The sequence below is a fragment of the Poecilia reticulata genome, chromosome 6 (assembly GCF_904066995.2).
Source record: "Poecilia reticulata chromosome 6, P_reticulata-male-v2, whole genome shotgun sequence".
Classification (NCBI taxonomy): Eukaryota; Metazoa; Chordata; class Actinopteri; order Cyprinodontiformes; family Poeciliidae; genus Poecilia; species Poecilia reticulata.
In genome coordinates this window covers 4,485,416-4,510,742 of record NC_088835.1, presented here as the reverse complement: position 1 = coordinate 4,510,742, position 25,327 = coordinate 4,485,416, and the positions used below count along the sequence as shown (strand labels likewise).

Below are 25,327 nucleotides of genomic sequence, written 5' to 3'. Positions count from 1 at the left end.
AGCTCCAAAGCCAATGAATTTACTGGGTAGCATACACTTTTAAGTAAGTTAATTTTGTAGCCAGAGAAAGATCCAAATTTTTCAAGAAAATCCAAAATTGGAGAAAGACTATGTAAAGGATCCGAAACGTACAAGAGAAGATCGTCTGCATACAAGGACAATTTAAGCTCAACACCAGAGCGGATAATTCCATGAAAAGAAGAGAGGGATCTTAGCGCAGCAGAAAAAGGTTCAATGGCTAACGCAAACAGGAGGGGAGAAAGAGGACAACCCTGTCTAGTACCACGTCCCAACGGAAAATAATCAGATTGGACGGAATTAGTGACAATACAAGCCTGGGGAGATGTATAAAGTAGCTTGATCCAGGCCACGAAGCTCTCTCCAAAACCAAATCTATTAAGAACGGCAAAGAGGTACTCCCATTCCACTCGATCGAAGGCTTTCTCTGCGTCAAGAGAAATAATCACCTCCGGAGACGTGGGGCAATGAGCCGAAAAGATTGCATTCAATAATGTACGAATATTAAAAAACAAATGGCGACCTTTGATGAATCCATTCTGTTCATGCGAAATAATCTGAGGGAGCACTGTCTCAAGCCGAGTTGCAAGTATTTTTGCCAAAATCTTAAAATCCACATTTAAGAGCGACAGGGGCCTATAAGACTCGCAAGCAGTGGGATCTTTCCCCTTCTTCAACAGAAGAGAAATTGAAGCCTGAGCTAAGGTGGGGGGCAGCGAGCCCCGCCCCAGGGACTCATTATAAACCTCGAGAAGAAGAGGGGCCAGCTTGTCTTTAAATTTCTTAAAAAATTCGACAGGAAATCCGTCCGAGCCGGGGGCCTTACCATTCTGCATATTTTTGATTGATGTAAAAATTTCTTCCAATTTAATGGGAGCATCAAGTTGATCAGAAGCCAACTTATTTATCCTAGGAATGTCAATATTCTGAAGAAAGGCAAATAACTCATCCGAGTCCGATTGTAGTTCAGATTTATACAAATCGCAATAAAATTTCTTAAAAATTTCACTGATAGAGACGGGGTCGGAAACGAGATTACCTAGCTGATCCTTGATTTGTGATATTGTGCGAGAGCTAGCTTTTCGTTTCAGTTGGTGCGCCAGGAGCCTACTTGGTTTTTCTCCATGCTCATAATAAGAGGCTCGAGATCGAATCAAGAGACGCTCCGCATCAGATGTAGTTAGGAGATCAAGTTCAGTTTGGAGATCCTGTCGTTGCTTCAGTAGAGCGAGTGACGGATTAATGGCATTTTGCCTGTCAATATTCTCAATTTTTGTTGATATTTCTGATATCTTAGCACGTAGATTTTTATTAACATTGGCCGAAAAAGAAATAATCTGACCCCGAAGATAGGCTTTTAATGTTTCCCATAATAATGAGAAAGAAACTGTGTCTCTCTTGTTAAACATAAGGAAATCATCAATTGCTGATAAAATGAATCTGTTGAATGGCTCATCTGATAACAGGAGACTATTAAATCTCCAACGAGGGCAAGAACGGGGTTTATTTATGAAGTTTATATCAAGGGTTAAAGGGGAATGATCTGAAATAATAATCGGATAGTATTCAGAAGATGTGACTCTGTGCATTAAAGAGCCATCAACAAAAAAATAATCTAAACGGGAATAGGACTGGTGTACCTGAGAAAAAAAAGAATAAGTCTTTGCTAGTGGATTACGTGCCCTCCATGGATCTACATACCCATTTTGAGTCATAAAATCCGAAATCGATTTAGACATATTCGACTGTGTAAAGACCCGAGGTGAAGAGCGATCTAATGCTGGGTTCATTACACAGTTCAAGTCCCCAGCTAGAATCAACTGATGAGTGTCAAGAGAAGGAAATGTGCTAAATAGATTATTTATAAAATCTGGATTATCAAAATTTGGTGCATAAATGTTCACTAATAAAACAGGGGTGTGGAACAGACAGCCTGCAATTATAAGAAATCTGCCATATGTATCTCGCATTATTTTTGATGCTGTGAAATGAACCTTCTTGTTAAATAATATGGCTATTCCTCTAGCTTTCGAGTTGAAGCCCGAGTGATAAATCTCTCCAACCCATGAATATTTGAGCCTGGACCAATGTATATTCTGCAGATGTGTTTCCTGTAGAAATACTATGTCAGGGTTTAAGCGCTTCAGATGAGAGTTTATTTTAGATCGCTTTATTGGGCTGTTAAGACCTTTAACATTCCAACTTAGGAATCTAACAGCAGGTGAAGATGGGGAAGCTTTCAAATCAATGGACATGTGACCAGATGTTTATAACAGAAGTTGAAAGATATTGCCACCCCTCCCACACCCTCCCCCAGAGTAAGAAGAAGAAAAGAAAAAAAAGAGAGAAAAAGATAAAAATAAATTGATACTAAAATAAACATACAACCATTTTCCCCCCACCCCTTGCTTGCACTCTGCCCTTCCCCAAATGAAGGAACCGTGCGGACTCCAACAGGAGCCACTAGAAAACATATCCTTACAGCCAAACAACGCAACAACAAAAAACACACTCCTAAGTACTAGGCGACTCCTGCAGAGTTAAACGAATAGAAATAAAATTAAAATATACAATAGGCACTATTCTAGGAAACCAAGAACACCTACAGAAAACAACCATCATTTGAATTACACAAGTAAGCAGCAACTGTTTCAAAACAGTCTTTTTTTTTCCCCCCATTTCCTCATAACCAGGGGAATATTACTTAATATTACTTAACCAGACAAAACAAAGTCCCCAGAATGTGAAACAAATCATTCTGATTATAGATCTCACTTGGTAATAGACTCGATGTAGATATTAGCTTCCTCGGGAGAGGTGAAGACTCGCGTAGTTCCATCATAGGTAATCCGCAACCGGGCCGGATGAAGTAAGCCGAACCGGACCCCCCCAATGCCACGGAGCCGGCGACGGCAATCTGTGAAGGCTGCCCGTGCTCGGGCCGTCCTGGCAGTATAATCAGGGAAAACGAAGATGGTCATACCGTTCACCTTGATCTGCTGTAGCTCCCTTGCCTTCGTCAGGATTTTGGCACAGTCAGTGTAGTAATGTAGCTTAGCTACGATGGGGCGAGGGCCTCACCTGCCTTGGGTTTAGGGATTGGAATACGGTGAGCGCGGTCTAGCAACGGTTCCTCCGCGAAACCGAAGGCTTCCTTTAGCAACCTAGAGACCGCAGCCGTCGAAGCCGACAAAGGGTCTTCCTCCGGGACACCAATGATGCGGATGTTCTGACGCCGGGACCGGGACTCCAAATCATCACATTTATCCTCCAACTGTGCCACAGTTTTAGTAAGGCTGTCTACTGTCTTCCGGAGACTGACGATGTCATCAGAGCAGGTGGATAGGGATTTCTCCATCTCTGTAACCGTTGCGTTTAGCCCCGTAAAACTGTCCTGCACCGCAGAAAGGCCAGAGGACAATTCCTTCTTGAAGGATAGCAGCTCGGACTTAATTGAAGAGAGACTTTCACCAAGAACAGCATGAAACTCTGCTTTAAGTATAGCAGTAAAGTCATCCCGAAGAGCCGCAAGTAGCTCCTTTTTAAGATTGCTAACATCGCTAATTACAGCGGCTCGGGCCGCTGCCTCCGACCCAGGAGACGACTCAGCACAGGACGGGGACTCACCACGAGGAGCAGGCCGCAGGTGAGACTGAATCGAATTTCCCCCTTTAACCGGCTTTGGTGGCATTTTGGTGACCAAACAAAAAAGGCAGAGTTCAATGTAAGGATTACTTATCGTTTGAGGTCGAAGTCGAAAAAAAAAGTGCCAGGAAATAATCGAAAAAAACAGCCAACCCCGCAGGAGCACACCAAAACACGACTTACTCCACCGCCATTCAGCCGGAAGTCCCAACACCCTCTTTAAAGTTAGTCACTCCCTGCACTTTTTTTTCAAGATCAAGCACCAATTGTCACTTTTATCTTAAAGCGGAAGCAGAACCTCTCCTCTACTGGCCAGGACTCCTGCTGTTTCACAGCTTTTCACAGTTCGTGTGAAGCTGGAACTTCTGATGATTTCCCACACAAAGGGCAGTTCAAACAACCTGCTGGTAACATAAAGGTTAATAGGGCAGAATAAGTTATTAATCTGAAAACTATAATTCGGCTTTCCAATCAAGACATGGCAAGTTTTAAAACTAGCATATTTTAAATGTATTTCTTATCATGACCTAAACAGTTGATTCAATCAGTTAATCTCGTCTGGAGCAGGGGTTCGCGTCTCGGCTGGCCTTCACATATCAGTGGCTTGAGGCATGAATTATCATTTACGTAATTGTGGACGTTTGCCCCGTTGCGACGGCGATACGTGCAGTAGAGTGGCTGGTCAACGTAACATGAAGTTGGCTAATAATTCCTCTTTGGTTCGGTTGAGCCCGTCCAGCGCTTTTTCTAATTATTAATCAGCTTTAAATTCCTATTGATGAGGGTCTTTGTCCAATCATTGTTCCAAAAAAATAAATAAATAAATAAATAAAAAAATAAATTGCACCGTGTCTATTCACTACTTATCAAAAGCAACCTTAAATAGACCCTGGTTTAGTCTCAATGTGAAACATGTTTTTAAAATGTTTCACATTTTAAAAACATGTTTTTTCCTATAAATCGGAAAAAGTTCCGATTTATAGGAACTTTTCCAGACGCACAATGTATAGTGGTGTTTCATATTTCATTCAGGTAGCACAGCACAGAACAATCCAGAGGATTTAAATGGTCTGGCAGTCACTATTCCAGCAGGTGATCAACAAGTGATTCTTTTCGTAGTTTAAGTTTTAGATTTTTCTTAGTCGTTTCAACTTCAGGATATTCCTGGTCTACTCGCTTCACCGCTATCAACCGATCTGTCCCATATTCAGATGTGTTCAGTTCAAGTCCCATTGGTTGCTTCTCAGTTCTTATCTCAAGATCTCCTGAAATCAGCAGATTATTTCCCAGGCCGTCCTGCCACTTTCAGGTTACGCAGTCATTTCTCTTGCTTACCCTGGTCCCACACTCAAATGTGCTCATTCCAGTTTCACTTCTAGGCCAATAGACATTAGACACTTACCAGTCATTCTCGTGGGTCTGTCACTACGGCAATCAGCACTTGCAGGTATCCTAAAGCTCACGGCCCCATCTAGAGTCTGAACTCCCAACCCCACTACCGGGTCCAGTGGAGTTCAATCGCATGGCACGTCTCAACACGTCAAAGCTTTCGATGAGTCTAAGATGGCATTTCCTTTCCATTTCCCATTTTAAATTCAGCCCGTCGGGCATGGCCCTTTTTGGGGGAGATCTCCTATAGTTGGTTCAGGTTCACCTTCAACAGCTCGAGTTTCCAGCTTTTACAAAAAATAATCTTATCTCTGCTCGTTTCACCCCTGATCATTTTGACTCCATTGTTGATGAGCCGTCTCTCTCCACCTCTGCTCAGTTCAGTTCAGCTATTAGATGGAATCGCTCATTTCATGTTTAAGGTCTTGCTCTGTAATTTTATTTTCTATATGTCTCCTGTTTCTTTTATCCTCATTTCGAATCTTAGTTTCTCTTTATGCTCATCCATAGCTTTAGATTATGTTCAACCTGTCTCCGAACACTCCCTCGACGCTATGTCAGCACTCCTGTCTTTTTCAGTATTCTCTTCATATGATTATGCATCTCTTCCCTGTGTCCATAGCTCACTCTGTGCCAGACGAGCACTCCACATTTCGCTGGTGGTGGTTGGTCTACCTTGTCCAAAGTGTAAACTTATCATGTGATTGTCTCTTCTGTGTCCTCCCATGCTGCTACCTACAGGTTCGTTTCTGTTATTACAGAAGATTGAACCCGCAAGTCTACTTCTAGCTCCATTGTCCCTCAACCAATCAGCTCTATTGCCAACCTTTCGGTTTCCCTGAAGCTATCTCAGTAACCCATCAGCTGGCCCTTTAGCAGTCTGACTCCATGCCATCCCAGTAACCCTGCATGTCTCTGCCCCAACAACTGGCCCATGTCCCAGCGTCGTTCAGCCCCTGCAGCTGGCCCATGTCCCAACATTGCCTGCCCCTCCACCCGGCCCGTGTCCTAGCCTTTCTCTGTTGGTCCATGTCTCAGTGTTTTTCCTTTCCCTCATACTTTTCAGTGTGGCTCCCTTACCGTTGGCACCTATCCTACAGCCTTTCTCCAGATATATTTGTGTCCCCTAGCTTCCCAACTCCTGCCTGGCTCTGTGCCTTCAACTATCCTTCACTCTCTTGCCGGGTATTATTTCGACTCTTTCCTTAGCAGGCCTTCATTCGCCAGATGAGCACCATAACATGAAAACCCCTCTATCAATCAAATTTGATTCCTTCTATTAGCTTCTCATCTTCTAGTTTTCTGCACTCCTACTTTTCTTTTCTCCACGCATCAAGTTGGCATACAAGTTTTAGGTCTCACTTTCCTCGGCCCCGGCCTCAGCCCTTTTTTTGGGGGAGAGCATCCCTAATCAGTTATCGGGATGTTCATCGAGTTCACATCAAATCTCAGCTCAAATTAGCTGCCGGGGTCCGAGTGCCAAAGAACTGTTATTCATTCCTGTCATTAAATCTTTTAATTGTTCCCTTTTGTCCGTCTGAGTCTCTCCAGATTGAAATATAAAACATATTGTGTGATTTTGTGTATATTGAATATTTTTTTATGTAGTGACTTAATCCAGAATGCAATGCATTGCAGCGTGAACAACATGGTGACGTTGGTGTGACAATATTTTATTAAAATTTATAAGAACTAAATAACCTACAGTACTATTACTGTATTGTTTTTACATAATCATAAATAAATATTTCCCAAACAAGATCTATTTTTCTAACTAATCGTGGATCCCTTTGATGCATACATATGAAAGCTGTGGGACAAAAATGAAACTGAGTTGCCTTTAAGATTCAGTGAAAGGACATACACATCCAGCCCTGAAAGGAACCTAATGGTGTTGTGTCATTCTCCAGGAAAACTCCAGCCTGGCTTCGGTCCAGGCAGCTCAGTGTCAGTCTGCTGACTCCAGCCAACCTTCAGATCCAGATCCCACATCAACAGAACAACTGTAGAACTCCTCTGGGTCATTAAATTCAGAGTTAATGTAGGTTGTGGGGTGGAAACGGCATCAGAAACAATAACATGACGGCTCTAGAAATCTGGCAGCCGTTCAGTGAGAAGGAACGGATGATTTGTTGTTTTATACAAACCTAAATGACACTGAAAAAAAAGTCAGGTCACTCAGCACATTACTGTCTTTGCCTCTTCAAACATGCTAATGGAAACAGATCCCATGGTTCACTAGGATTTAGCTCATGGTTTAATTCTGATGAAGGAACAAATTCTTCCCTTCCTTTTGAGTTGGATTTGGAGAAAAAAAGCAGTGTTAGAAAGAGAGATTAGATATTATTAAAAGATGTCCTCTTGGATGTATTTCTTTAGTATTTAAAGAAGTGGTGTGTGAAGTCGTTGGAATGGCCATTCCCAGTAGTCACAACTCAAATGTGACTGAAATTGAACTATGAAACCCTTCCTGCTTTTCATAGTTTGCAGATTATTGTTTCTGATGCATCTTCACCCAACAACGTACGTTAATTGAAACGTTACAGCTAAGATTCCATATATATAAACTCTGTCTAAAAAGAAAGCATAACATCACAATAAATTAAACTTTTTCTGATTTAGATTAGTTTGCAGTGATTTATTTATTTATTTATTTATTGCTAGAACAATGAGGGAAAGATTTTCTTTCTAACAAAATACCTTTTTAAATACTATGACGTAATATTTTTGGTACCTTTCTATAAATAGATATCTAATATTCCCCTTGACAGAACATCGTGACAACCTGTTTACAAAGAAACCATTTCCAAAAACACTTTCCATTACAAATAATTTTAAAAAAAGGGCATTTACAGGAAGATGAAGTCAAGTCAAATCAAGTTTGTGTTACATTTCAGCAACAAATGTAACAAAGAAAACCAAACAGAATAATGACATTGGCAAAAGTGGCTAAATGAAAAGAAGTAATAAAAAGTTGTGATTGAGTCTAGAATTACTCATTGTTCCCTGTTATTTTTAATCAAAGCCAACTCTAAACGGGTGTTTTTAGCCTGGATGCAAAAGAACTCTGTGTTTCAGCTGTTTACACTCTATATTCCCAGGTCCAAGACACGGCCCCCCAAAGCTAAGAGTAAAACAAATGTAAGAGTAACAAAGAATAACTAGACATAAGAAAGAAGCAAAATACAAACACTGAAAAGAACTGAACAAAGGTGAAACAGAAAACAATCTGACCTAATCAAAGAAAGAGACTAAGGAAAACCAAACTAGAGTTTAGAATGAATAAATCAACAACCGGGGACCTGACACGGACAACCAGAGACACAATAGATGGTTTACATCAAAGTAAATTCAACGTTAGACCAAAGCCTAATTGAGAATTATAAGCAAGGCTTGAACATGTTTGCTTAGGCATTAGGTAGATGGGATAAGGTGCAAAAATGATGGGTTTCATTGTGCAAACTGAAACAGGTCTTGTCCCTTGTTTTGAAGACACTGTTGACTATTGCGATCCAAGAGCAATTCATCACAATTTTCAGATGAAAAGCTCCTTATTTTTCCTCAAACTAATACATATGATGTCTTAAATATTGAGTATATTCAGTTACGGAACAGGCTCTTCTTTCTCTGGGCAACTTAATACTTCATTACAGAGAAGGCCACAGTCTCTGTTCTGTCTGAGCCAAGACATTTTCATGCCACTGTACATATGTTCAGTGTTAACTCTCAGCCAGATCTGCTGAGGTTTTCGTGCAGGGGGGCAGGAGGGTAGTCTAGAAAGGCTTTCATGTGTGGGGGAGGTGAAAACCAAACCTATGCTCTGCAGAACAGGCTGGGGAAAAACTCTCCTTTGGTCTCCTTTTCCTTTCCACTTACTGTTGTTGACTGAGATAATGTGGTGTGGGCATGATGAATTAGTTCTAGAATTTTTTTTCACCTGAATTTGTTTTAACATGCATGACTAACAGTGTAAGTCGAAGAGCAACAGTAGCTTTCTACTACAGTGCTGTGCTTCACCTCTGGCAGCATCATGTTACACACAGTGATGGATGGATGGATGGATGGATGGATGGATGGATGGATGGATGGATGGATGGATGGATGGATGGATGGATGGATGGATGGATGGATGGATGGATGGATGGATGGATGGATGGATGGATGGATGGATGGATGGATGGATGGATGGTTACACATTTGCTACACATGTTGATGTTCCACAGTCTAATACATTTAATGTAGACATAAGCTTTGGCTCTCTGATTTGCCCTGTAGCCATAAATGTGCACTGAAAATGTTCAGAGTGGGGCAGAAAATGCCGTTCTACACTGGCAGGGGGGAGTGCTGCTGAGCCTTGTACGCAAAAAAAAGGAACAGGTGCTCTTCTTTGGTGAGCCATTTCAGTCAAAATTATCAATTGATCAATCAATTTGTCAAGTATTCAAGTTTTTTTTAACTTCATGGCTTCCCTCACTTGAAAAAGGACTTGATGAGACTTCAGGATTTCACTCACAATTTTACTTACACAGGTGAACAATGAAGAGGTGAAAAACTTACAAAACATACAAAAATTTCAAACATACATTTGAGAGATATTTAGTTAAAATATAATAATTTATCTTAATTATCATTCCATCATTAACATGGATTTCTGAGGGGAAATACTCACCCTGTCAATCTGAGCTTGGTAAGGAAGTAAACCTGATAATCACAGAGAAAGATGCAGTTGATAAAAATTGAAAGAGAAAGGGAGACAGATAAAGATAGAAATGAAGAAAGATAAAAATACTGTACACAGAGGATGAATGGAGAACATCGTCAAGTTTTTCTTAAGAATGTTCTGTGGAATATCTCAACATATTCAAGATGTTTAAGTGTTTCTTTAATAAATACTTAAACAGACTTTTAATAAATACTAAACATATTCAACTCTTCTCCAGGACTATATTATTATGTTATTAATATTATATTACCTTGCTGCAGTGCAACATGATGTCTTTGTCTAGCTTGGCAGCGATTGGTCTAGGTCTGTCGCAAAAAAAGGTGAGGCTCACGGCAAGAAGAAAACATCGACAGACATGGACCTAGTGGATTTTGCTTTCCTTCAACAGGCTGTGAAAGAATTTATTGAAGATTTATTGAGTTATCAGTTGCAAGACCATGCTCTATCCTGAGTGGTTTTGAGGTGGCCACAAACTGTATAATTGTCCTGCAGGACTGGTCTCCTCGTCTTCCATCCATGGACTTTACAGAGTTGATGGAGTAGGCGGAATGGCATAGACAAGCAGCTTATAATGGTCAGGGACCCTCTGCCACCAAAGTCTGACATTCCAGCCTTCGGCTCTCCGTCCTCCTCCATAACTCTAGTCATCATCACCCCCATCTTGAGAACCACCGCACCCCCAGCCCTGGTAAGTGGGTCTCTAGATCCGGATCTGGAGACCCACTTAACGTCTTAAAGTCTAAATTTGCGACTTTTTGTACCAACAGGTCATTTTTTAGAAACCCTACAATTATTTGACCGTATAATATTTTTTCTTTCGATTGTCAAAGGGCCAAGACATTCTCCGGTGGCTGTAACTGCTTGTCCGATGCCTTCCAATAATCTCCCCGGGTTTCCCAGTGATCGGGCTGAGCCAGTGGCTAGCCTCCCCGAGCCAGCGCCCAGAGGGTCCGCCTCCTGTGTCGCTGTCCACCGGACCTTTTGCAACAGGCTCCGCCCTGGCTGCATTTGTCTGTTTTCGGACTGAGTTATTCTTTCCTCTTCTTGTGTTCTCTGGATTCTTACCCTCCAACTCACCCTGGTTGGGTTGTTTTTTGTTTTCTTTGGACCTTTGGGGTGTCTGGTAGCCGTCCCAAAGGTGGGAGGGGGGAGGAGGGAATATTGTGTATTTTTGTGTGTGTTTCTAGTTAATTTAGTCCCTGTGTCTACACCCTGATTGTCCTCAGCTTTCTCATTACTCCCTTGTGTATTTGACTCCACCTGTCACTGCACGAAAACTAGCACATTTGACCTTGTACACTGACTGGAGCGCAGCTCGTGAGCAACAGCTACCGACAGCTAGCAAGGCAGCACATTTTAATGTGCGTGAGTGGAAAGCTGTCGATTGCGGAATCTCATGAGCAGGGGATGGAGGTGCAAGGGAGTGGGCTGGCAGGTGTTAACGACTCTACTTAGCATACGAACAGCCTAGCATACGCAAAGGCGCTTCAGCAGACCAACGTGGATTCTCAGTCATTCGATGAAAAAAAATTACATCACAAGTCGTCACTGACTTGTGATTGGTTAGTTGACGTGTCCTCATTGGACAGCACACACATTATGTCTTTATAAATAAACCCCGCCACAGTTGTCTTGCAGATTGAACTGTTAATGCATTTCTCCATGGAGATTTCTTCCTACCAGACACAACCTTCACTTTAGTGGGGGATATGTAATCAATGATATCTGAAACTTTAGACTGAAAATCATCTACCAACTCATCTACATCATTACAGCTTAAGGGCGAGAAAGAAGAGTAGATTTGATAAAATGTTTCTGCTGTGTTTTCTGTGAAAGTACGTTTTGTGATAGTAGCTTTTTGTCCAAGTGGGTTAACGGATAAAGAACTGTCGAAGAAAACAGCAAAATGATCCGACAGGGCGACATCAGTTACAGAGATTGGAAATATTCACACCCTTACTGATAACCAGGTCCAGTGTGTGTCCCTGAGTGTGTTGCTTGTTTGACATGTTGTGTTAAACCAAAACTCTCTAATATATTTGTTTGTGGGTTCACTCTTTGCGGCTGCGGGTCCACCACCATTGGTTCCCCGCCTGCATTTAGGTACCTCAAAGGGTATAGACTCTCACTCGAGACCAGGGACCACCTTCAGCAACAGGGACTATCTTTTATGGTTGGTGTATGCGGTGTGTTCCAGGAGCTTTTTTGCCGCTCTGGCTTCAGGTTGTCAACATGAATGTTGAAATCACCGACAATTATCAAACAATCGTAATCAATACATATGAGAGATAGAAGCTCATTCAAGTCCATAAAGAAATTTTCCACGTATGTTGGAGTTTTGTATAAAGTTAGTGTCAAAGTTTGTTTGTGGCCTTTTACCTCAATTCCCAGATACTCAAAAGAAGTGAAATGACCCAAAGAAATTTTACTACAATTTATGATATTCTTAAATATTGAAGCCACGCCTCCAACTTTTTTATGTTTTCTATTCTCACTTAAAAAATTGTACATAGGAGGTGCTGATTCAATTAGTATGATTGCTTCATTATTGTCATTCAGCCATGTTTCTGTCAGAAATAAAACATCAATATTATGCTCAGTGATGAAATCATTAATTAAACATTATCTAATCACTAATTAATTGATTAGTTAATGTTGATGCTGTTAATGCTGTTTCCTAACAATTGGTACCGGCCCGGGAATTGGGAACCACTGGATTAAAGTATTCCATTGACACTTTCTTTTTTTTTTTAACAAAACTTTGTTTTATTTGTTATAAAAAAGTTTCATTCTCTATTCAAACTCAATATTTAGGTCATTAAGTCAAAAACATCAATTTCTAGTACAACCAAACAAATCAGTTGAACAAGAACATCCTAATGTCTCAGCGAGCTGAACTCCCATTGAATCTTTTCTCTACTGATCAGTGGTGTACACAAAAAGTTACAAACAAGATCTTCCTCATGCAGCTTATGTCTACATATTAACAAAAATATGTTAAACATACACACACTTCACCCTCTTGCTCTCGATGAAGGCGGACGCTTTTTCCCTCTGCTCCCTCCCTGCCCTTGCCTGCCTGCCCTTGCCTGCCTGCCCTGCTTGCTATGTTTTTGTCCTGTCTTTTTCTATATTTTTGGAGCCTTTCTTTGCACATCCTCCAAATCTACAAATTATGGATCTGGTCCACCAATCTCTGAATTCAATTGATCAAATTCTCTCAACGAGAAGTCTGGGCACAGAGAGCCTCTTGTCCTGCGGGCACACACCCGGCGGGATTCACCCTGGATTTATTCATGGTAACAGGATTTCTGCTGTTTGGAGCTTGTGGATTCCTGGAGTATCGAAAAATTTGTGATGGACTTGGCCGAACTAGCAAACACTCAGACAGTTGGTGTGGACAGAGACGAGGACTCTAAAACTCACTAACGAGTTGGAATCGATCTTGGAGAAGTTGCTAGTTTCAGTTCAGTGGAACAACCAAACTAATTTGGATGATTGGGAACTGAGATGTATCGGAGAAACTTTAGGGAAGATTGAAATTTATAATCTTCCCGACCTAAGACGTTCTGTTTATGGATTGGCTTTCCCCATGTGGCCGTGGAAGGGCTGCATATTCAATCTCCTTGAAGATATGTAAACACAACGCTCCTTCCCACCTCACCCCCTCCTGTATCCATGGAGCTGAGCGCTCCCAAGGACATTCCTTGATAACATCTTATCGGACTTTCCAGGAGCCTCAGCAACGTAGTTTCATGGCCCTGTGACGTCACCGCCTTCACTCATGTCTTTGTTTTGTCTGAATGTGACCATTTGTCCTAACCCTAACCCTTTCCTCTTTTTATTTCATTCCCCTTTTATTATTTAGGAACTGTGAAGTACTCACTTTTAACCCAGAAAATTAATTAGATTAATTACTCTTTAGCTTTTTTTAATGTTTTTTTTTTTTTTGAAAATGTAGAGTACTCACTATTTAGACCAATATTAAGATTTCGGATTAAATTTTTAGATTATTATGTAGAGAAACTCCTATTATTGAAACCCAGAACAGGGATTAGAACAAACTTAGAATCCAGAAAAACTACCTTAGCAACTACGCGTTAGACTCCTATTTTTCCAACCCTGAAAAGGATTTAGACCAGAGGATACTTACTTACACTTCTCTATCAACCCTGAACAGAAGCACCTAGTTTGCATATTTTAGATTAACATTAGATTATTTTTCTTCTTTTGCTCTTTCCTTTGGTATGTTATTTTATTTGCATTTCCTTTTAATTCCTGTAAAGCACTTTGTATTGCCTTATTGCTGAAAATGTGCTATATAAATACAATTACCTTTACCTTTACAAAGAATCAGTCTCTGCACAAAGACGTGCAGAGACCACTAAAGGGGCAGGTGCTCAAAACAATTAAGGGGGCACATCCAACCGCATTTTAGGACAGGATATTAAAGTCACACAGCTTTCAGAGTTGAATAAACAATGATAAATTACTAATTGTGAGATATACAACTAGATTTAGTAGATCTTAACATAACAGCTGCCTTGTAATATAAAATATATTGTTCACTTCCAAAAACTGCATGTTGATCATGGTAAGAACCTTTATTGTTTTGTTGTTACCTGCGGTTCTTGTTCTGACCCAGTTGGTCAACAATTCACTACCTTTGGCTGCTTCTGGCAGATCTTTTCTTTTTTGTTTATGACGTCTTTTTTTACGTGGCATCTTTGAACTGAAAAAAGCAAAACATAATGAATTATGATCAGAATACTATAATAAATCACACTACCAATTATTTACCCTGGTGTTTAAACCAATATGTTTTTCAGTCCATAGCACTACATAACAATATTACTTAAAGTCTGGGTTGAGTTTTTCCCCTTCATTAATGACACATTTTTATTACATACATTATATCTATCATGGTAATTCAGGGTGAGTTATTTTTAATTCTAAATAAATATCCCTGTTGGACTTTTATTTAAGTGTTATTCTCCTTCAAGATACATTTACCTAACGCTAGAATAAATGAAATGTACATTATGCAGCAAAGGAAATTAGAAGACATATATCCATTATGGAGATGATCGGTTTTGAATGGGCGATGTGCCCTTATTGCATAAGTGATACTAAAGAATGACTGATATCATTAAAGATACAGGGAAGAAGCTTTTACTTATCTAGCTTTGCTAGCGAAGTCGTTAGCTAGCAGCTAGCTAATAGCACAACAACAACAGTCTAATGTCTGTATAATATTTATACTGAATGGATAGATAAGAACAGTTTCTCCTCACCAGTCTGTCTCCTCCCCTCAGTAGTTCTTCAGAGAAAGGCAGACGCAGAGGCCTGTCAGTGTCTGTTGTATTTCATTACCTCTCTGCTTAAACCGCGACTCCGAGCTGAAGCAGAAACGATACTTCAACGTTTTCCGTCATCTGACAAGCAGCAGGTCTACTCCACTTTATTCACCAAAAACGTTTTTTTATAAATCACCAAAATCTGTTCTGTAATCTGGAACGTTCGCTACGTTGAGCTCCAGTTAGCCGCCTTATCTCACTGCGCGAGAGGCAACTGGGTCATGCGTCACGGGCAAAAGGTCAAAGGTAACAAGGTGACCGGAGGGCTTGTTATGTTGTTTTTCTTGAAAAAGAAAAAAGAAAAACAAACAAAAAAAACAAATAAATGTAGTACATGTTATATGTGTTCCGAAATATCTAACAATTACTTTCCAACAATTTTTTTTCCGTGTTGGGCTGTTAGTCAGCTTATGTCCGTTTTCACACACTGGCTCAAATTCTTGATCATCAATCACAACGTTCATTTCTAGTCCCCACCTTTCCTTTGTCCCAGGAGGCCTCCCTAACATACAAGACTGCAAACATTTATATAGATTTGACAGTTTTATCAGATTTTTTTCTTTAGTGACCTTTATGAAGAACATTTCTAAATCAGTAGGTAGAGATATAAGAAGAGACCATTCCGTGTGGGACATCAGGTAACTTCTCAGCTGCAAAAATCTGTAAAAATTAGATGAAGAAAACCCACACTTCTCTTGAATCTGATCCAATGATTTCAGAATCTCCCCTTCAAACAAGTCATTAATAAAAAATAAATTCTTATTTAGCCAAAAATGCCATGCACACAACAGTTGTAGTAAAGAACAAGTTTGTTTTTGATTATGTTTGACATTATTGGAAAGCTTAGACTCCACACACCAGACTCTGCCAATAACTCAAAACGCCCCGAATAGACTTGTTCATGGTTTTATGATATCCAGTCATATTTACAAAACAGCAACACCATTTTGTTTATTAAGATGAACACAGAAGACAACAATAAGTGAGTTAAAAGACTAATATTTTAGTTTGACGTTGAGTGTTTGTTAAGTGGTCCTCAGTCTGAAAACGTTTGATAAGCACTGCTATAAACCAAACAGTTAGAAATAACAGTTAAGCTGTTTTAAGTCTCAAACAATCCATTTTAGGGTCAAATTGTATTTATCAGGATTACAGCTGAGGTTTTGCCTCACCTGACCGCACATGATGTGCCTACATCACTTTGGAGGCACATCAGTGGATTGAGCTTATTTAATCCATTTATTGTGCAAGTAATTCAGATTACACTTAGGTACACTGTTAAGGAAGACCTGCTTTTATAATGCTATTTTAAAATAATGTTTGTAAATCATAAGAGGATTATTGGAGACATTTACCTTTCCGGTTTCATCTTGAGTCCAAAGCAGTAAATAAAAACATATGTTAATGTTATGATGGTAAAATGATAAACCAAGTTTTGATGAGTCAGGTTTCTTCCATGATTATCTGTTGCCCTGCACTGTAAGATGTAACCAAGTATTAGAGGAATGCAAACTAAATTGCATTTCAGTCTGCGGATGTCTGTAGTTGGAAGTTGGATGACATATTTATGCAACATGAAAAGCATTACCAGTCAAAAGAGATCAAATCCATGTGTATATTTAAGACAGGGACTTGGGTTTGTTTTGTGGTTGTAAATATGTGGTAAACCGCTGGAATCTGAGCAGGGGCAGGGTTCACATGTCCTGTCATTTAATTAGCACAGCAACAACACAGTCAAATTAAGAAATACATGCAGATGTAAAACAGCTTTTTGTTCTTAATTGTATTTGTCTTGAATTTTGTTCTTGATATGTTTTAGTTCCTCTTGGAATTTGCTTTTTTGTCTACTCTGGTTTTCTCAGGGTTTGTAAGTTGATGTGGTTAAAGATGTTTGCAACTCAAGTCATCAGCACTTTGCTGAGTCGGTAGTCTGCTGTCTTCAGATTCTGGATACTCCACCAGCCATACGTTCAGAGCTGCAGGGTACCAGGTTGTCTGAGTTTGGAGACAGACTGTCACATTAATGTGCAACATTTTAACAAAGTATTCCAAATCTAAATGGGTTTCATTAAACTGCTTAACATAGAGCCAAGTAGAACAAATATGGAGCATTTAAACAGCACAGTTCACTTATGTTTTTAGTTTAGAGCACAGAAATTCAAGACCTTGACCAGAAGGTCGACGCTACCTGGATGGAGACAAAATTTATGAAGTTAGAGCTTTTGAAATAAGGGGAATTTATTGTTGACTTCTGAAATGTTTTCAAATTTGACTTAAATCATGTGGTGATATGGGAGTGAACAATGTGTGGATGTGGAGTCTAGCAATGGAATCTGGGATCAGTTGTAGGTGGGAAAAAGACAATGGGCTTAAACAAAAGCGAAGAGGCTCTAATGGCTTTAGTCGGATGTACAACAGTAGAAAGAAAATTCACAGAATTTGGTGAGTGACAGTCACTGGACTGAACAGCAAACTGAACATGTTGATCACATTTAGACTGAAGGCATTGGATGACACCTATTTCTAAATCATCATCAAGATAGTTTGAGAATGGACAATGCTATCAAGAGCTTAAAGTATAGATCAAGTCAGAGTATCTGTGAATTGGTTGAAAACCTTACCAACCAGAAACAGCACATCGTTTGGGGACTTTAACCAGGCCTGCATGTGCAGAGACATTTTAGCAAATGTCTGTTTTGGAGATTGAGTGAAATGAATGAGCTGAGACTAATCTAGCAAAGGATCAGACCTCCTAAGAGCTCGGTAAGCTCAGATGGAATTAAAACCTCTCTCTCTCCCTCCTCTTTGTGACTCTGCCTCTCTTTCATTCCCTCCCTTCCTTTCTCCCTCCCTCTCTTCTCTCTTGCTGTGTTGTGGTGCTGACGCTCTCCCCTCCCTCTCTTCCCCTTCCTTGGCTGTATATAAGTGTGGATGACTGTTTGGTGTTCAAAAGTGACGGAAAGACAAGTTCAGGCCTCTTGGACGTTAGTTTCAGATGGACTGCCATGACCTCTACTGTGACCCCTAAAGATGATACTCCAGCAGGGGCAGGTGAGCTTTTAACCTTGTGATGCTACTTTTTAACCAGTAAACTACTGAAACCAGCTCTCCTATAGATCTGTTGTTTGGCACCAGGACGGGGGATGAAGTATATTTTTAAATCCTGTGTGAGGCGGCACCTCTTAGTGTTACAGCATGGTTTGAGTGTTTTGGGTGATGAAGGAAGGAGGAGGAGAAAGAGGACGCTCTGTCATGCAAAGAATGTTAGCTCACCCTGAACAGAAACCCACAGAATGGAGCAAAGTTTTGCCGTTTAGAATTCAGAAAAGCAAAACCCATTTTATCTTTCGCTTTTAGTTTTTATTCAGATGGCAAAAGCTGTAACATCTAAAGACTCACTTAGGTAGCTTTTGAGCTTTTTAACAGATGCTCTGACTCATAACCACTTACAGTAAATAGTCTTAAAATCCTGCAGCGTGGGGGGGCAATTTTTTTAGGCAGACAGATTAAAGCTAGTTACAGCGTTCTATAAAAGTTATTTTCTATTCAGGAGATGGTGTTGGTTTCCAGGCTGCTGTCAGCACACAGACACAGATTAACGTGACTCAGGTCAAAGATCAAATGCTGCAGTCAAGAGTCTTGATTAGTTTACAGGATCTGAGGCTTGTGGACTAAACTTGCTGCTAAAATGAGACGAACAGCAGGAATTCAGACGCTAATATCTACCACAAACAGTTCTCCAGTAGTCAAATGCTGTTTCCTAACAATTTATGAACAGCTTCTGTACCACATTCTTTCACTTCATTAAGGTTTGTTCATTTCTGTGTAGTCTTCCTTTTGCCACACACCATTTCAGTCAAGTTGAGGTCTGGATTTTTACTGAGCCGTTGAAACCTTGATTCTTTCATCTGTCAGTCGTTCCGTTTCAGTATTTGGGTCTGTGCCGTGTTGATGACCCAGTTGGAGTCAACCTTCAGGTTAGTGGTCTTCCACTGATGTACAGAGGAGCTCAGAGTTAAGTTAACAACAGCATAAGGTCCAACTATGAGACGCCCCATGGGCCAAAACTTACAAACTCTCTTACAGAGTTTGATTGCAACGGAAGTTAACTGAAAATGTCAGTTTCTGATTGGACCCCAGGCAGGAGTAGGCGGGTTTTCACGGACAGAAAAATAGCTGAGCAACAGTGACTCACAGAGGCAATGAATGTTTTAAATGGCATCGTTAGCGCTGCTACAGTGATGTCAGCATCATCAGAAGTGTTTAGAAGCCGACAGCCAGCATCGGGACCCATCTGTCAGTGGGATAAAACTAGCCGCCTCTTCGGAAGTGGCAGTAAAGCCAGTCTGCACTCGATGTTAATGTGCGGGACAGCACAATTTATGGCGCTCTCTTTTCAAAATAAAAGCACATCTCCGGTTTATGTTTGGTTCATGTTTCCCTTCTGCGGCTTTAAAAATGTAAAACTTTGTGTTAATTGATTTGCTAAAGGAAATCATGTATCTGAAAATAAATTAAAACATATTATGTGGGCAAAAAAAAGCTCCCCATGTTCCGGCGCCTATGCATTACATTGTATACAATGAATTAAATCATCTTTACTAAAACAAAAGTACCCAAACATCAAAGTTTCCAAGCAAACTGCACTTCAAAGTCATTAATTTTTTTTAACAGCGTTTCATGTAAAACTTGCAGCAAAATTCTAAATGTCTGTCGTTTTCTTCCTTTGAAGGAAGGAAGGGATCCAGCAGTGTCAAATTTGGAAGTTACATATTTTTCAAAACTTTATTGGAACCCCAACAGTACATCTTAAACATTTGGACAAGTTTAAGACTTAGTGAACAGCCAAACAAAACCAACATGGATGAGTTCTGAGTTGGTCTCAGTCCTGAACGTCTCCAGAAATCATCTGGTTGCTAGAAGATAAAGAAAGAAAAACATGTTTTAATTCATGAGATAAACAGACCATTAAACTGCATTTATGTCAGTTAAAGACAGACAAGATGAAAAGGACAGATTTAGTGGACAGACACTCTGACCTTCCTTCATCATGTCTGTCTATTAGAAGTGGACAGGACAGACACAGAGAGACAGACAGAAAAGGACAGACAGGAAGAGAGATGGAGTAAGAGAACTGATTGTGTGTAAATGTTATTTTACCATTTCAAAAGTTCCACTGGTAGTCCATGAAGGAGGAGAATGGAGACACATGTTCACTGCATGTTCCTGTTGGTTTTCATGTCTCTTTTCTGTTTGTAGCTTTTGTCCTTTCTGGGTTCAGGCCTATGAATCACCTAGAAACAGGTGGGAGACTGTTTAAAATGACCCTTTTTTTAAGTACATATTACATTTTTAGATTATATCCTTGTGAGCTACCAAATATGTTTTGTAAAGGCATTACTGACATAGTTCTCATTCACCTATGAAAAAATACTCTAGGTGGCAAAAGGTGCTGCTGGACCCGCTTGTGCCCTTGATGCTGTTTCCTGAAAAATAACAATGTTCAGTGATATTAGGTTTAATTTTAACTTTAATACTCAGGTACAGACAGACATTTCCATAGAGATACATTCCTCTGTCTCTATCCATATACTATGTTTGCAGACAGAGACCTTCTGTACCTTCTGTACCTCTATCTGTAGACCTAAGGTTGGCAGACAGTTAGATGGTAATATCTCACTATGTTTTTCATCCATTAGTCTATATGTTACACGCACCAGGGCTGGTGTTGGTGTAACAGATGTTGAATTTTCCTGTTAACAGGATAGAACAGGTTAAAGTAACGAGGCAGACACAACTCCGAACTTCTCAAATCCTCCTGGAATCTGTTCTTTATTAGACATTGGGTCAATGTTATTTTTTTGGCATTCATTTGTCAACATGCTTATTTCTGTAATGAACAGTTTCTTTTATCCTTCCATATAAAGACACAACTTGTTTTTTTACCCTTCTACACACTTCATTGCTATCCAGTATTTTACTGTACAATATACAATGGATTTGTATTTCTTTTTTTTCTTCTGTACATAAACATTCTCACAGAAATACCTATGGCTAAACAGATCACAGGTAACATATTCATAACTGATAACTAATGTAAATTAAACAATATGTACATAAAACCTCAGCTAACTAGGACTGCAGTCGCTCTTGTTCCTCCCGGCGCCTGTTAGTTCTGTTGCTATGACAGCTGTAAACAAAACACTAAAAACACTCTAAAAACTACGTTAATAATACTAAATAAATTCTTCAAAAGGTTATGTTGTGAAAGTAAAACAATTACAGACCCTACTAACCTATGAACAGGATAGAACAGGTTGAGGTAACCAGTTAACATATGTCAGTTATACAGACTCTGGAGCGATTAGGAGAGCACACTGCCTCCTACTGGTAGCTTTCTGCTACTGCAATAAAGTTAATTACAATAGATACCAAATCTCGAAATTGGAAATACACATAAAAAACCTATCAATTAATTAAATATCAAAATAGAAAAAGAAAATATGATCATAATAATAATAATGCCACATATAGACAGAAGGATGGAAGTTACAGTGAGACACAGACAATTGGAGTATCTGGGGTGGTCAGAGGGGTCGGTCAACAGGATCCCGCCCTGGGCGGTCGATGTTAAGGAAGAATTTTTTATACAATTAAATTTAGCAAATCTCTGGCTCTGATTCTTCCTGTTGATCCCGGGTTTTCTCGCGTGGCCACGTGTGGGGACAGAAACACAACAATGCGTGTTGACGTCACAGAATTACAGAATTTAATCCAATCAGAAGAAAGTATAAGATAGTACAGGAAACTGAAGAAACACAGATACAAACATTGTTACCTGAGACAAGAAGACAGAGAAATATCAAGGACGTCCTTGGAGAAAGAGCTGGTGCAGAAGTAAAATAAATCAGCTTTTTTCTAAATTGTTTCCCTTGTGCACAAACTTTTATACCTGTAGGTGTGTTTTCCTCTTAATGTATTCAAATAAGGCGTATCTCTACTTGACCAATTGGAAGGCATCTCTGGCCCTTTTAAATTTAGAAAGTCCCTGCAGTTTGTTCACAAGATCAAACACCTTTTGTTAAATAAGGTGGAAGCAGACTCTCTGAATTCATGGTGGTTTATGGTTTTCACAGATCAGTGTGAAAAGCTAGAACTTCCTACTGATTGTTTCCCAACAGACAAAGAGCAGATCAGAGATCTTGACAAACAATCTGCTTTAACTACAGTAAAATAAAGATCAATAGGTCAGAATATATTATAAATTTTAAAACTATAATTATGGTATTTCAATCAAGTCATGATAAATTCTAAAACTAACTTATTTTAAATGTATTTTCTTAACACTATCCGGCTCTACAGCCATCTGGGCCAAGAGAAACAGATGCAGGAACCTCACAGGTAGCTGTGAAATTCTGGTTTCTCTTCTGCTCTGCCAGGAACAAACCTTTAATACTGTTTTTAATTCAATGAAAAGTTCTCCAAAAAACCCAATTTGTTCTTCTGCACTCAGCATCTCCAAAGTTTAGTCCTGATATCAAACAAAAGCAATAGATAATAAACAGAAAATAATGAAGTACAATTCCTGTTTCTAATTAGGAATTAGAAACAAATAAGAATTAAGACATTAATTCACCATAAACCTAAGTATTTTCTAATACTAAACAAAACATTTTCATGTGATTCTAATATAGTCAGAAATAATACAATTTCTAATACATTCATCATTAACTAAATTAATTCTAAAACAAGATAATAGAATTTTAGTCAAAACATGTTATTAATAACTAAGAAAAATGTCTTACAAATTAAATGTTAGTGATTTAAAACATTTTATGTTATATTCAGTTTTTTTCACCATGTCAGATGTTAGTTTTGGAAGATTTCTCATCCTGGTTACATGAACCGACCAAAGTTTCCTTTCTCAGAGTAATTCAAGTGATTCTGTCCTCCACCTTCCTGCATGTGTTAATTTATGACCTCCTGTCTTTAATGATAAGACCCCAGGGCTCTGAGCCGAGGCTCTCCTGCAGATCTCTATTCAATACTTACCCAGCAATAGTTTTAGTTTCAAATCACTAACAGAAACCTGTTCAAAATTAAGACATTTGTTCTAAAAGGTTTAAACTGTGTTAAACACTATAAATAGTTATTTTTCCTCAACATCACCCACATCGCCCATAGCAGAATCTGGCACTGGCTGATTAATCACAATTACTCACTATGCCTAACTTTGAAAGCTTAAAATTTAAATATGCACACAGCTGTGTAAACCCCTCTTGCTGCATGCCAACAATTTTAAATCCAAGCAATTTGTAGTGTCCTGTACTCAATAGAAACTAAGATAAATTTACTCAACTACACATACTAGTGGCACCAAACGTGCAGGAGCCAAATGATAGATAAGATCTATTTTATTAGATCTATTTAATTTTCTAGTCCTTGGATGCCCCAAGAGCAGCTGCCCATGAAACTGATATCAAGCACATTGTCAAAAAATGTTTTGTTGTCTCAAACCAACCATGTCTGAAGATTCTTAGTTTTCCAGGTTTTTATATTCAGGAAGATTTATGGAAAATCAGTTTGTTTTAAACGTTGGTTTAGAAATGTTCCTCTGCATTCATTTCCTGGAATGAGGCGGCACTCTGTCGTCCTCATCCGGTCTGCGATGACCGGTGGAATTGGTGCATGTGAAATTGCGGGCTAGGAAAAAGTAGTTCACTGTTCGCAGCTCCCCATGTGTAACGTGCTGCTGTGAACTAGATAACCCTCCGCGGGAGAGAGGCTCTGATGAAAGCTCAACATAGATGGTTCGATTAATAAGCATTATGTAATATTAATGCCTTAAAATGTTCAGGTTAATTGCGTGCGCTAACGCGTTAACGTTGACGTGCGAGAGTGAGAAGAAAAAAAATCAGCTGGTAAAAAGACCAGAATATAACCATCTGCATATTCTAGAAGGTGGACTGAACTATAAAGCACATATTTTGCACATAATGCTAACAGAAATAACCAAAGTTAGCTTGAGTAGCTCAACATAATCACATAAAATATGTTTTCGCACACAAACACAAAACTGCAATACAATGTTTTTTATTATTATTATTAAAAAGTACTTACCCGGTGAAAGTTATGGTTGCCCCGCCCTCTAGCCTGTGAACCAGCCGGTAAATATCCCACAATGCAACTGTACATTAAAAATTTACAGTACAGCTGTAAATTTCCGCACGTGATCCAGAGGTCCAATCACGTCCCATATATTTTCCATAAGCATTTCAGATCACTGATAAAAGCTGTATTTTCAAAACCCAGCCACCTTACTGTATTTTCATGCTGCAGTTTTTACAGCCATTTGTTAGTTTAGAGCTGCAACATATAGAACAGCAATAAGCTCTCAAAAACCTTCACTTTACTTGATATGTTAATAATTTCTACAAAATGAGTTATGTTCACTATACTTTTAAATTATTAAGATGCCACTGAGAGTGACTTATGTGTAATAAACATAACCAAATCCGACATTTCCAGCCTTATCTGATTAGATCTGATCTGTCATGAAGCACAGGGTTGAGATGATGTTGTCATGATGTGGTGGTGGAGGTGATAATGAATACTGAGACCCAGGTAGAAGATGGATGGTGATTTAATGATAAAAATGTGGCTCAGACAGTCCAGATTACAGGCTGCAGGGCAGAGCGGAAGCTGAGGCTCAGCACCGGTAGCCAACAGTAACAATAAACTGACTTACGAGAGCTAAGGCCGACACAGGACTTATCAGTACAACTGTGACGACTAACTATGCAACAAAATGTGACAAACAACACGACTGGCTGACTATGACACAAGACAATGATCTGACAAGAGACCAAGACAACAAGTGGACTTCAATACACGAGATAATCACAGAAGACGAGACAGATGGAAACAATCAAGAGTGACACGACCACACAGGGACTAAATTAACCAAAATACAAACACAGAAACCTCCATCCTCACAGTTCGTCTTTATCAAATGCAGCGCAGTCAAAATGTGTTTGCCGGACTGCACAGGTCACTGTGGCAGCCTGAGTGGATTTTCTTTAAGGTTATGAAACCAAAATAGAGAATGTTAAGGTTTGCAATAAATAAGAGAAACCAATAATGCCAACTGTAATAACTCTCCAGAAAGATGTAATTACAATGAGGACATAAGTTC

The 25,327-nt window shown here is 39.5% G+C and overlaps 1 protein-coding gene and 1 long non-coding RNA gene across 6 annotated transcripts in view; one reads left to right on the top strand and one right to left on the bottom strand.

Annotated features, from left to right (window-relative positions):
- Positions 1–17,474: 17,474 nt before the first annotated feature.
- The window catches only part of hyal4 (hyaluronidase 4), a 28,038-nt gene continuing 20,185 nt past the window's right edge, over positions 17,475–25,327 (top strand). The window contains exon 1 of the mRNA XM_008402573.2: positions 17,475–18,183. The gene's annotated coding sequence lies outside the window, so the exon portion shown is untranslated. The remainder of the gene's footprint in view (positions 18,184–25,327) is intronic.
- Positions 19,891–25,327, bottom strand: part of LOC103460419 (uncharacterized) — a 38,321-nt gene continuing 32,884 nt past the window's right edge. For 2 of the 5 annotated variants that reach the window (XR_014087787.1, XR_532921.3), the window contains 3 exons: positions 20,553–20,618; positions 20,293–20,426; positions 19,891–20,048 (listed from right to left, as the gene is read on the bottom strand). This is a non-coding gene — a long non-coding RNA (uncharacterized LOC103460419). The other 3 variants (XR_532920.2, XR_532925.3, XR_532919.2) reach the window with 3 other exon arrangements.